General features: G+C 40.3%; 1 protein-coding gene across 8 annotated transcripts in view; it reads right to left on the reverse strand.

Moving 5' to 3' along the window:
* The window catches only part of LOC117540713 (ERC protein 2-like), a 113,610-nt gene that overhangs the window by 60,163 nt on the left and 38,955 nt on the right, over window positions 1-14,492 (reverse strand). The gene's annotated exons all lie outside the window — the stretch shown is intronic.

Below are 14,492 nucleotides of genomic sequence, written 5' to 3' on the forward strand. Positions count from 1 at the left end.
TTCAGTAACTTCTGCAAAGCATTAATTCAACATTTGACCCAAGTGGACCTTTCTCAGATCAGGGCTTGTGCTGTACAAAAGAGAGGCACATATACTGAAAAGAATGTATTATTTAATGAACATGAGAATCCAATAAAAACAAGAAAAGCACTTCAGGCCATCAAGAGACCAGATTTTAACTGAGATGGTGACAGTCCAGTGGGGGGGAATTAGCTGCATTCCAGTCATGGGTACATAGATAGATAATGTCCAAATCTCCACAGCTATTTTACAAATGAATCCAATTAGACTGTAGACTTTGGTGTTCTCTGATCCCTGGAGGACAGGAGCAAAGATTTAAGGGAGCCATCTTGGTTTTAGCAATGGAGGGAAAAGGCATTCAGGACCCCTCGGCAGATCTTGATAGGTTAATGACAGTCATTATATAGCCAAGCTAAGGGCTCTGGTAGGTCAGTCCAGAGGCAATAGGGACATTAAACCCTTCAGGGAATGATGGGAAGGTTTCACACTGCCAAAGTCAGATACAATTCCCAGCAATTCATGATTGCCATGAGACTGCCTCTGAAAGAAAAGTGAGGTTATATTGTTTCCTCATTTATTCTCAAATGTTTCTCTCATGTTATGTGAGTTGGCTGAAGAGTCACTTCACACGTTTCCAAGGACGTAGGCACTTGGCACTTGAGTAAGACACTCTATACCAGTCATGATCTGTACATTTTGAAGGCACCGGTGAGCTTGCCACAAATTACATAAGGCTGATGCTGGAACATGTTTATCTCCACATGCAGTAAACACAAGAGGAAGTACAAACAAATGAAGTATCTGGCCTGGCTTCGAGTTGTAGCAGCACAGTAGCTTTGACATACCTTGTTCTCCTAAATACGCACGGAAACATATACATAAGCACTCATGCACACACCCTAGCTCCCTATTCCTACGGGTACCACAGAGCCTTATTTCAGGTCAAATTGAGCATGTCGCCTCTGGTCTTAGATAAATGATTACATTCTTCACCAGCCTAAGTTTGCTTTGGCTGGTCGCAAAAAATAACAACCCCTCGATGAAATATCTAACCATGTCGCTCTGCCTTCTGTGAAAATGTGCAGAAAAAACGTAGAACATAACGTAAACGCTACATCACCATATGAGAAGCACGTCACGTGATTCATGGATATGGGAAAAAGGGGCAAGGAATTCTGTCAGAATTCTCCAAATCAAAACACACTCTCTGGAGAGAAATGCCTTTCGTTGACAGGCAAGGCACAGGGCAGCCGTATGGTTTTCTCTGGGAGAAAAGGGGGCCTCCCAACCAGTAGCTCAATTGTTATGATGAGAACAGCAGTCATTCATTTTATCTCTCAGTGTATGAGGCTCCCTCAAACTCTACTCCCGCATCTCTCTCTCTCTCTCTCTCTCTCTCTCTCTCTCTCTTTCTCTCTCTCTCTCCTCTATCTCTCTCTCTCTCTTCTCACACACACACAGACTTTTATCATTAAACCACCGCGCATATGTCATCCCACTCTCCCACCACACACACCTCCCGCTGAAGCAGACCACCTACGATAGGCAGCTACTCCGACTCTCTGAGCCATGGACTGCGGTGTGGACTGTCTGTCTCAGTGAGTGTATCCTCCTGAGGAATCGTGACGTCTGTTTCAGTCGTCTCCCACACACATGGCTCCTCACTGTTTACAGCCATACGGTTTGACTCTGATAACCTTATCACCAAGATGATAGGACAGGACCACGTTTTCCTTAAATGTGTTGAAGCTCAATAACCTTTAACCAACCGTGACTTCAGACATGACATTAATCTTTCAAAACAGTAGTTGATTTTTGATGAATCATTGATATTACTATGTAAAAAATGGGCAACCTTGCTCACCTAGTGGATAGGGCTGCTGATGTATTAATGTTGAGTCCTAACTCCAGTAGCCCATAGCATTTTGCTGCATATTATCCCCACTCTCTTCACCACTTTCCTGTGTAGGGCTGTTTTGATAATGGCAAACAAAGCCCAGCAAATACAACATACAGGAACAACAATTGTTCACATAAACAAACAGATTATCCATATACTTGTTGGTGCTGGCTTCAGTCATATTGTAATTGACTTACCAACTTGTTTCAGGAGGCTTTAATATTGTCACCAGTGAAACAAAACCAAAGCAAATATGGCATATAAAATTAATAGATATGAGAAAGATAGTAGGCTTTGGAGCTTTTTTGTTGCAGTCTGTAGTGTATCATCATGATTAGGACAAGCTGAGCTCTAATGTTTTGGGAGAGAAGTTAGTGAAACAGTATCAGGTCCTGTGTCTCTGGCGAAAAATTGGGATCTAAAAGCGGTTTGTTCCGGAGAGGAACCACAAACCCGGTCAACCCATTTGTCTTCCACCCAAACTAGGAACTAAAACTCGATGGCCTCCAGTGGAATCATTTCTACAGCACACAAAGGAGACCAGCACTGAGCGTGACCGCCATAAAAATACAAACGTTTGTATTTTTAAAACTCTTTTGGACCAATAAAAATACCAAACAATAATTGGTCGCCCTTTCTGAACGGCACATTTCTCTGCGCTTGTCATCAGCTCTGAAAATATGACAAAGACAGAAGTAAAACCAAAGATCCTGGCACTGATATGAATGCATTTACCCAGACACACACATACATACAGCAACACCCAAATACTCAGAAGGAGGATAACCGCAAACAGAACAATATGTAGTAACAGTGTGAACCTCCCCGGAGAAATCTAGATCAGTCAGACCTAGAAACACCATGAAAGATCATGTTCTGGAAATATCATTCAGCTACTTTAAGTACTCCAATACCACATAATGCAATCCAAGTAAAACATGTGCAGACAAAATGGTGTGTGTTTATATATTGATGTGTCATAATAACATGACACCTGTATACTGTTCCACATGTCCTGCCATTAGAGCTTGATGATTCAGTTTAATAACGGACTTCCTCCTGCTGCTCAGCACTCAGATGTGGCTCTTCAAAGAGAAACACAGATTGGTCATGAAGTTGAGGGAAGATAGTGAACTTTTCAGTGGAGAGGGTGTACCTAAACTTCACTTAACCCCTGTTGCACCACCACCCCTTCTATGGCTCTAAAGCAGGGCAATATGGGCAACTCTGGCAGACTGAGAAAACACTGATACTGTGTAAGCTGGCGCCCCCATGTGGTCATTTTCTGCAACATGCACATATGGCAACTCCGAGTTCATTTAAAATAAAAAGTGATGTGTTATTGTGTGTGTCCCCAAGCATCCCCTGCACGAGGACAGCAGAGTTGGACAGACCACAGAGGAGACTCACATTTCCAAAGTTTGGAATAAGTGAACTCGATATATGTGACACCTCTTTATCAGGGCAATATAACACAGAAGAGATACCCAGAAGTCCCACAAGTCACCTTTTTATTAGAGATAATATCAGAAGCTTAAAATAAAATTGTAAGCAAAACTATTGTAACTCTGCCACTATTACTCAAGCTGCGAAGTCCCCATCAAATGTCTACAGACATTTGATTCAACTGTCTGGGAATGTAAAGGACAATGTGTCACAAAGACCTTTAAGCAGAAAATTACACCTCTCGCCTATTCCCCTCGAATGACCTTCCTGATGTCATGCTGCTTTGCTCGAGGAGTCATTACTCATCTGTTATCGACCAGAACGACCGAGCAAAATGACTTCATAAGACGAGTGGTGCCCAAGAGAGGGAGAAAAAGAAGGGTGGGTCACAACACTCACGTTCTGAAATCATTCACACTTTTCTAAGTAGAGCTCATTCTTTATTTCTGTCAAGGACACTTTACTGTATGTCAAAGAGTGTTTGATAAAAGAATGAAAGGAAATCCTATTGCTACGCCTTTTCGAACTGTTTGCCAACATTAACCTGCAGAAGTGCACTGGGCACATTTGCACAAAAACATGTATTGTGCCACTGCATGTGTACATGCCTTTGTATATGTGCTGTGCTCTTCTCTACCTGAACTGCTACTCCTCCAAACCAAAAAGGGCCATGCAAAAGCAGAATCTAGTTTTGAAAAGCCAAACAGGCAGCTTCTCGTCAATCTTACAGCCAAGGAAATAAATGGTTTGTCGAGGCAGAAGTTAGACCAAACGAAAGAGACATCATTTTCTACGGGTCTCACTACGATTATGACTGAGACCTGTGACTCACAGCAGCTCGCCCCAACATTTATTCTGCTCCTAACCACCAGCGCCTGTTAAGAAATACAAAGGTTCCCTGTGTCTATTAGCCACACACACACACACACACACACACACACACACACACACACACACACACACACACACACACACACACACACACACACACACACACACACACACACACACACACACACCACACACACACACACACACAACACACACACACACAACACACACACACACACACACACACACACACACACACACACATACACACACTCTCTCATTTGAATGCAAGCACACAGGCGTGTAAACATATACACATACTTCATGAAAACAGAGTAACAATCATGGATATATATATATATATATATAGTTGATGTGTATAGTTGATGTGTATATATATATATATCTAAATACACATGTATATATATATATATATATTCTTTGTTGTCGTTGACGTTTTCTTGTATATCTTTAGTAGCTTTTAATATATAGGTTCAGATACATGAGGTTATCTGTGTGCATACAAGAATAAATCCCAATAATTCCTAATTTGGAAGTGACCCCATTACATGACCTTAGTTGTAAAAAAGAACCATAGCAACAACATTAAATAAAGGAAAGCAGAACACACCAATTATATAAAATAGGCCGGAAAAAGAGATTTGAAAAAGAAAATGTCTCCAGAAAAAACACAAATCACTTAGCAACCAAAAGTGCTGGGCTTTCCGCTTCACAAAGGTTATAATTTAACATCAAATTGCAGATTACAAGAACTGATTACATATTTATTCATGAGTTGTAACGTGAAATATTTGAAAAACAGTTGCATGAAATGAAACTGGGAATCAAAAACCAAATCACTGCATGCTTAAAAGATAGGGGGGCAAAAAACGGTCAATAGTCTAGCCATGACAAATGAATGCAGCAACCTTATCATTAAGTTGAAGAGGAACTGAATTATTTTAATATTGTGTGTAGGCTAAAATCTCAACACAGTCACAGTCTGCAAAAATTCAGACCCAGTTTATCTCAACAGATTGGTTGCCCTGGTCAGTAACAAAAATAAGTCGTATATTGTCACAAAGATGAAAACAGTGCTTCACAGATAACCTTTGGAAAAGAACACATACTTCTCAGAAAGCAAGAAGTAGCAGCTGCCTTTTCAAAAAACACTAATAATCTTTGAATGTAAACATTATTGCGAGAATGGTAGAGGTTGGGGATCCCTACATTGTGCAGTGTTTTTTATTTCTTATTATTATCTACGCACCTACGCAACTTGTCATATCATGTCTGAGCTGTTCTGTTATGTGTTGTATTTGAAAAATGTAATAAAGATATTATATCAAAAAAACATTATTGCCTTTGTTTTCGTCCGAGCCACAGGTACACCTGACATATGTGTGAATATATGAGCTGCAATTTATCTTTCTTAGACATTTCTTCCCTGGAGAACAAACTGTTCACAATTCCTGTTTGAATTAAAAAAACGTTTTGTGTTTAGTGTGAAAAACTACAACTCTGATCAATCCTAATGTACAGTAACTGAAAGAAAACATTTAGGTAGCTTGATAAATGAAGCCTACTGTTTGTGTGTTCACATTTGCATATGCACTTACATACACAAACAGGAAACCGTATCAACTTATCTAATTCTGTACGTCCATTGTAACATGTGGTTTATTCTGAACATACAGTACTGATCTCTGGGGAATACACACACACACACACACACACAATCAGGCTTAGATTATTATCATGAACGTTGGGCCAGGTTCAGCGATGGGGGCTGTGTGTAGCACTTACACATATGACAAGCAGACATCCTCCCCCTCTCCCCACACATTCCTCCAGAAAGTCATTCACACAGAGACCCTCCACTGCATTCATACATATCAAAGATTAACAATCATCTATGTTGGAATAGACTTACACAGAGTTGAAGACATGCACTCAGAAAAAGTCAGAGAAACATTAAGAAAGACAAAGCGAGTGTTGTTTTCATAGTGATTTCTCCTGGTGGACCACAGCGCAAAAAGAGCAGGGAGAGACTCCTGCAGACCCCAGAGCTGTTCAATGAAGACAGATTGCACTTGTGCAAGCTAGGCTGTACGTGAGTGTGAGTGTGTCTGTGTGTGTGTGCCGGCCAAGTTGATCCATGTACATGCTCTTTAGGCTCAAGACCCTATCTCTGCCCCCCTCAGCTGCGGAATGCTGCAGTGATTGCTGGGTAATTACCCCAACACTTTATTCCTCTGCTTCCAGCACCATTAGTATTAATTATTTTCTTCTTCTCCTTTGTAGAGAGGGAATTGGAATCCTTTGATCTCAGAGAATGAAAGAAAGAAACCAGGAAAGATAGAACAAAACATAATAAGAAAGAAAGAAACCCAAAATAATTCCAGAAAGAAAGAAAGAAAAGGAAGAAGGCAAGAGAGAAAGAAAGCAAAAAGCGTGAAAGGAAGAAAGAAAGAAAAGGTGGCCACCCGGCGAGGACCACTGCAGCCATGTGTCAACCTGTAGCTTTTGACCCCGGCACACTCTACAGTGATCTGGTCAGACAGGTCAAATACTCCATACAGTCCAAATGAGAGAGGTCCAACTGTGACCCACTTTAACAGAAACTTTAACTGAAGGGCCTGCCTCAGATCTGGAAGTATGAATTACCGACTTGACTGCCAACAGATTGGGTCGAAACAGGTCAGCCTGAGTTATGACTGGTGTCATCATCAAGATACAGTAAGGTTTAACTTCTTCATCATCAAACAGGTCTGAATTCTTCAACTGCAGTGCACGTGTTGTGGTCAGGAGGAAGACGGACTTGAATAGCTGCAGCCTGACATGTGGCCCGACACTGGGTTTGTCTTGACTGATGTGTAGCCTGGCTCCAATCAGCCGGCCTCAGGCTCTCACCATTAACCAGGCTGATTGCAGATAGTAGCAGAAGGGGGATGTAGGGGGGGCCTATCATTTACCGGAACCTCCCCAGCTCCAACGGGCTTATCTGTGGCCGTGTCTCTGCACTGTGATTGGTCAGATGGAATCCATTAGGATGAAAGGCATTGGTGGCCTCATCACAAGCTCTATCAGGATCAAATACACACAGAAACGTACATGTTCAGTGAAGAAATAGAGGGGTCTCTGAAATACAGCTGTTACACACACATCATTATTTACCCTTTAATACTTGTAGTTTACACTAGAGTGGACCTAGATGTCACTTATTCATTATTTGATCAGTATTCAGTGTTGTCTGAAGTGGCAATACAGAACACAGATATGTCTACATTTAGCAGTATCCAGATTCAGATCAGGAAATATCTCAATTAATATTAAGTTCAAAAGATTAAGAATCTGATCAAGAACTTGATGCCAACCTGCTGCACTTGACAATATTCAACATAATAATAATCCCGACCTCTGGCATCCAGCAATTTCAAGGGTGATCGGAACATTATCACCTTTTTAGGCACAAACATTTATTATATATGACTTTAAGGAAGTATTTTAAATTTGGAGAAGGAAGTAATCTTCTATCATAACTGCCAGGACACAAAAGCAGAAAGAAATGCTTTGTTTACACACACACACACACACACACACACACACACACACACACACACACACAAACCCACTCAACTCTGTGCCAATGCTGAACTAATATTTTCCTTTCTATCAACATGCACCATATGCATCAAACTCAAACGTGCCAGTGTATTTTCGGCGGTGTGTAAAACATGTGGGAGGAGGGAGAGAAAAGGGAGAGGAAGGAGCACCGTAGGTTTTGGTCACCATAAGCCTGCTGGGCTAGTTTGTTCAACGTTAACACATTTGGTTCATTAGATGGTATGCATGGGTTAATTCGACAAGGGACGTGTAAATGGAGTTGTTTTCTTTATAAATAACGAAAACGTTTAAAATTATGAAAGAGACAGAAGAGCAATTGCTCCACAAAGGGAGATTGAAGAGGGGGGAGGAAACAAAGGAAATGTTGAAGGCTAGGAAACATCCCTTTTCATCTCTAAATTGCTCTTTTTTTACTTTTCTTCCAAATCAAAGGCCTTGCCGTGCCGATGAAACAAGGCCAGAGCAAGTGCTGAAAGAGTCTGGCAGACGGTGCTCTGCGACAGAGCTGGGTTCCCCGATCCAGGGGAGACCCGCTAGACACTTTCATAACTAACCTTGAGAGAGACCATTGAGTCTCACAAGGAATGCTTCTGGATAGACACACACAAACATACACACATACGCCTGATGCAGCCCAGGGGTAATCGAACCTCTCTGTCTGTGGTTGCTATAGGGAGGGAACATGATAGGGGATACTATACTTCCATGCACACAGCGAGCCTTTTTAAAAGCATGAATATGGATTGAGACGACCACAATGTTTGAACATGAATAACACATGTATGCCAAAACCACACTACAACCGGCTCTGCATGTGTACCTCAGTCACCCCTATCCCCCCAGCAAAAAAAAAAAAAAAACCTAAAATGAAAAAATAAATAAATGCATCATTATGCATTGGTCATGGTCTTGTAGACCAAGGGTCTGAACAGAGCGCCCACTGTTCTGCGTTGATATGTAAGACCAAAAATGCCCGCACAAAACTGGCATTTGCATTTTTTGTTTTTCATTTAAAGACCTCATTATATTTAGTTAAGTTCAGCCTCAAACTATTAGGATCAATGTAGAGCTCAAACTATAGCAATGACATCATTGTACTATGCTATAAGTCATAGTGACTGTACATGGAGAGGCCCCCTGAGAAAAAGATAAAAATCCTCATTCTCTCCTGAGTCCAAAAAATAGGGCACCCATAAGTGAACCATGGTGTAAACGAAGCTATCATCTGCAGTCGTGCACTTAAAGAATTTCAAAAAGTATTAGCACAAGGACTATCTGTCTCTCTTCTGCCCAACAGTCTGGGAGCCCTTTCGCCAGTTTGTAGAGCATCACTCTCTGTGATGAAGATGTTTTTGACACACCGAAGAGGAGCAAAAGAGGGGCCCTTTGCCATTTAGAAGTACTACAGTTTGAAAAGCGCAAAGGACATTACACACATGTCAGAGAAGTCAAACAGATATAAGTATGGTCAAACTGAAGTATTCTCATTTGCATATACATGAAGAGATCTCTTGATACTTCAAATATTTGGTAGTAGCCAAAGTGAGTTAAGCTACAGGAGGCAGGTATGATTTACTCGTGAAATAAATAAAACTGCAACATGAATTATGTCACATAATAATTTGACTCCCTGTTGTTATTTACATTATTGTTTTCCCCAGATAATTCTGTTCCATGTTGTATTACACCCACGTGAAAATCCTACAGACTGCTGTTGATATTAGCTTTCCAGATGTCAATTCCTTATGGACGGAAAGAGAGCAAGTTGCTTCCACACACACACACAGACACACATTCCCATTAACACAAACGAAGGAAAAACACATGATGACACACCAGCTGATCTGTCATCATCCTGCGTCATCCTCACTAACACTTGGGGTGGTGGGGAATTGGACCTGTTTGTAGTGAAGATAGAGAGCTTGTCTTAATGACACAGATGCATCAGCTTAACCCTCAAAGCACTCCAGGATGATGACATGTGTGTGTGTGTGTGTGTGTGTGTGTGTGTGTGTGTGTGTGTGTGTGTGTGTGTGTGTGTGTGTGTGTGTGAGGGTGCGTCTGGTATAGATATTTACTCTCCTCAGTGAGGAACATATTTAAAAAAGATTAATAGCCCTCTTAACTGTTTAGTTGACTCATTTGGATCTGATAATTGTATGAGCTGGAGGCCAGCCACTCAAACGACATTCAATGATCTCAGTGAACCTCTTCACATTGTGTAATAACGCAACCACAGTCCTTGTTTACATTAAAAAAACCATTCATAAACTTCTCTGTTGACCTGGTATCAGCCGATTCTCATCCAATTTCTATTTTCTGTATATTGAATGGATGTCATATCAAAGAAGCCCTTCTTTATTTCAGAACATGTACTGTCAATATTTAGGAAAGCTTTCTTTTTTCTGGGCAGACATCAAATAAGCAGTGTCAGTAAATGTTTATTTTAAAGTTGGTTATGGGATACAATGTATTACACAGTATAAAACCAAGATGAAACAAGATACTTTTCCAAGCTACATTCCTGTCGTTCCCCTTGTATACAGATGTGTAGGTTATATTCTGCCAGTAATTTATCCTTTGTATACGAAAGGAGTATGTGGCTTTCCAAATCGTGTCTGACAAGCAGGTGTTTTGGACTCAGATTTAGGATTTCAATTCATCATGCAGAACATCAGTTTTCTGTTAAGAAATACTACCATGGAAGGATAAGTCATAATACTTGACAGGGTTGGTTCACACAAATTACAAAGAACATATTTTCTCACATATTTTCAGTATGTGTTGGCCAGGTTTTCTGGCGCCACCAAAATACAGTTGAGATTAATCAAATGTCATTGGTGGTGCTCCCAACATTGAAACAATACCTTTTAAAAATCGACATCTTCCTCCAGAAACAATGTCTTGCTTACTCTGGGTAATCCACAGACCTCAACAGTTTTCATTGGAACTACTGTCTTCTGAAGAAAGATTTACTATAAAAACAGTTGACAGTATGTTAACAAGTTCATTTGTTCCTGGTATTTCACAATCATAATGTTGTGGCTAAAGATCAGAATGAGGTGAACCACCATACAGTGTTTTGCTGTTGTATTCATTTTTTAAGGTTTTAGGCATATTGCTTTAACTAGAAAGGAGAGGTAGCGAGGAAACAAGAGGAGAGAGATAAGGGTACATGTGTCAAGGATCCATAGCTAACATGACATCAATCATCTTTGGAGAAAATTAATTGGGGATTACTAGAAGGATTATTCCTTAGGGAAAAACTAAGGAGAGCATATAGTGTTTGTTGCACACATTTTATTTAATTGAATTTCTTCTTTGTAAAATCTACTGTTCTGTAGGCTCTTATAAATGTGAATCTATAAGCCTACTGCCTGGATTTGCTTTGTGGTTTTCTCTTTCTTCGGTTCATTTGTTATTTTTTCAACAAATGAACCAAATGTGTATAGTTTGTGAGCTTAACTAGTCTGTATGCATTAAACTAAAACAGAGCATTTTCTGTGAGCTCCAATTACGTTTTATGTCTTTATTATGTGCTCATGTGTTTCATTGTTGGTGTATGAATGAAATTATGAATAGAAAGGCAGGTTTTCCTATACATAAAACATTTTTGAAATAAAATATCTTGGAGATTAGAACTTAGAAATATAACAGAGACAATTCTAAGTGTCTGGAAGGCTCAGCAGCACATTGGTCATTTCAGACAGATCTCTAACACACTGATACATTGACAAACAAATACCTACTGCACTTGCAAATATTACCCTGAAACTCCCTTGATGGAACCTTTACAGGAGGACCCACCTTTTTCGGTAGTAAGTATTTCATTTGTAAGACAATGTTTTTCCTGATCAATGTATCTCTGAGATAAGCACTAGTTGGGAAGGAAACCCGTACTCACATCAATTGTAATGAACTGTAGGTTTCCAAAAGGGTTGGGGTTGAAACCATTTTTAATGGAATGGTTCAAATTAGCACTGTAATATTTGTTTGTTAGTTTAAACTTCACCAAAAAGGTTAGGTTAAATACAAAATGTGTTTAACACTTTTTATCAAGTTAATACTGATATTCTTGTCCTTATAGATGAATCTCTATTCACCTCATGTGCTTTGACAACACCAACCACAACAAGCTCATGGTGAAGAGTATTACTGGCTGGATGGAAATGCCCAGCAGTTTCAGAGAAACAACATCCCTCTGTACCATGAGGCTAACATTAGTTAGCATGGAGATAGTATTCATTACCGATGATGGTAATGATACTATCTCCTCCAGCCTGCAGTGATGCAGAGCCCGTCTTTGCCTTACAAAGAACAGCAGGATGTTTCTATCCTACTGTTGAGAACAACATGCTGGAGTGGCAGAACGAGGCAGAAGCCTACAAACTATTGTGTCAAGAGACACATACAAACATGATGAAGGAGGCTCTGGAGATGGAAAGGCAGAGCCTGACCAGCGAGAGAGGCCTTTCAGAGAGAGTGTGCTCTAATGACTGAGAAAAGAAATGCCTTGCAGTTGGAGAAAAAGCACAAAAAAGTATTGGAGAAAGAAATGGCCATGACCAGAGAAGCCATCATTAAAGAAAAGTCAGACATTCAAACCATGAGAGTCGCTTTCCAGACAGAGAAGAAGAAAGAGAAGAATTCAACAATATATCAGGGAGCAACGCATGAAAAGAAAGGCCTTTCGAGCTGAGAATGATGCTATGGCTGATGATAGAAGGTCCTTCCAGATCGAAAAGGAAGAGATGTCAATGATGAGGAAGGCCTACATTCAGGACAAGACAGACATCCAAAGAACGAGAGATGCTATGCAGTTGGAGAAAGAGAACATTGCAAATGAAAGAAAAGCCTTCAAGAAAGAGCTTGAGGAAAAGTGCAGGAGGAGAAAAGCGTTTAACGCTGAAAAGGACGCCATGTCTGAGCTGAGAAGGGCTTTTGAGGTGGAAAAGGAGGAAATGGAAAAGACAAAAAATGCCTACATTCAAAAGAAGGCAGATGACAAAAAGGCCAGCACAAGAAGTCCTGTCAACATGTCAGATCAATTCTTCTTCTGCTTCATCTCCGTTTGGGCCTGCAAGAACGAACAGGGCGACTGCACGTGCTCCCAGAAAGATGCACGAAGCAACCAACTGATATATTCAGAAGGACACTCAAATGTTGTGCTTGTAACTGTGTATGCATTTTTTTCCGACTGTATGTGTATACTTCAAATTAAATTCTGCTCTGTGTTTTCTGCAATGAAGATGAAAAAGATCCAAGAAGTATGTTCCAGGAACCGAGAGGGAAACTGCAGCGAAAACCATTCGAAATTATTTAAAGGGATAGTGGAAATGGAACCTCAAATAGTTTCGGTTTAACTTATATACAAGCATAATTACGTACCAAAACAATCACACCTGATTAAAAAAATATAATAATTGCCTTACGCATGTTAGAAGCACTTTATTGCAGCTTCCCCGAAGTTTTTTTAGAAACGAAATGTTCGACTCAGCCAAACCGGAAGTGACGAAAACGTAGGAAGACGATACGATAACAAACCATGGCGTCTATGCAGAATGAACGTGGAAGGGCAAATATACCAGACAAAGAAGAAGGATTGTACGAGGTATCCAGTGATGATAGCGAGTCAGAAACATCCTCTCGGCTTTCCTACGAAAATGTCGTTTTAGGAACTGAATCTGAATCCGGTTCAGTAAGCGACGATGGTGACAATATTGAGCCAGACGATGGACCATTACGTCCTTATTTGTTCGAGCCCGAGGTGATGGTTCACGGCATGGGCAATGGCGAGGATGACCAGGAGCCAGATGATGCACCCCTACGCACAAATAATCTTGACTGGTAGGTCCCTAAGCATAGCTCACGCATCTTAAGATCACCTGTAGCCTTTACAAATATTAATCATTGTTAACCAGTTACGCCCGAAGGTCCCCCCAGTGGACCCCTCCCACAGTTTTTTTTCTCTCACATGTCTCAGGGCTTCTTAACATTTATGAAACTATTAATGTTTCATACCCTTTTAAAGGTAAGAAACTCCGCTAACTGACAATAAGAACAATTGTTAGCTAGAAAAAACACAAGAGTAATACCAAGCCTTTGAATTAGCATTGAGCGAAACAATGCTAACTAATGCTAACGCTTTTTTACACACAACACACGGTAGAAATGCCCTTATTACTATCTTAACTGCACAAACAAGATATACGATTTAAAGCTGAGACTCCACAGGTGTAATGTCATCACTGTAAGACCTCGAATTCCTATAGCTATCAGCCAGAAAAGAGAAAGTAAACAACATCCGGTTCCAAAAATATTACAATAATTACGTCTTACCTTTTTTGATTTGTGATCAAAAGTTGTGTTCAACGGAATAAAAACGCATCTCAAGGTTAATCCAATGTCTTTGTGTCACGTATAATGTTTTACTGATAATCAATCATCATATTTATGGCAATATACTCGGTACCATAATAAAGGTCGGCTATTCACATGCAAATGCTATTGAATGTCCGCCATTGTTTGTGCCCGTCTTCCTGAGCTCTCGTCATCACCCGAAGATTCCCGACGATTCCCGAAGTATTTCGTTTCATTGAGAGGGCGCAGTAAAATTGAAAATAAAATGAAACTAGGTGCATGAAATTAAAAAAAAATGTTTATTATG

The sequence above is a fragment of the Gymnodraco acuticeps genome, unplaced genomic scaffold (assembly GCF_902827175.1).
Source record: "Gymnodraco acuticeps unplaced genomic scaffold, fGymAcu1.1, whole genome shotgun sequence".
NCBI lineage: Eukaryota > Metazoa > Chordata > Actinopteri > Perciformes > Bathydraconidae > Gymnodraco > Gymnodraco acuticeps.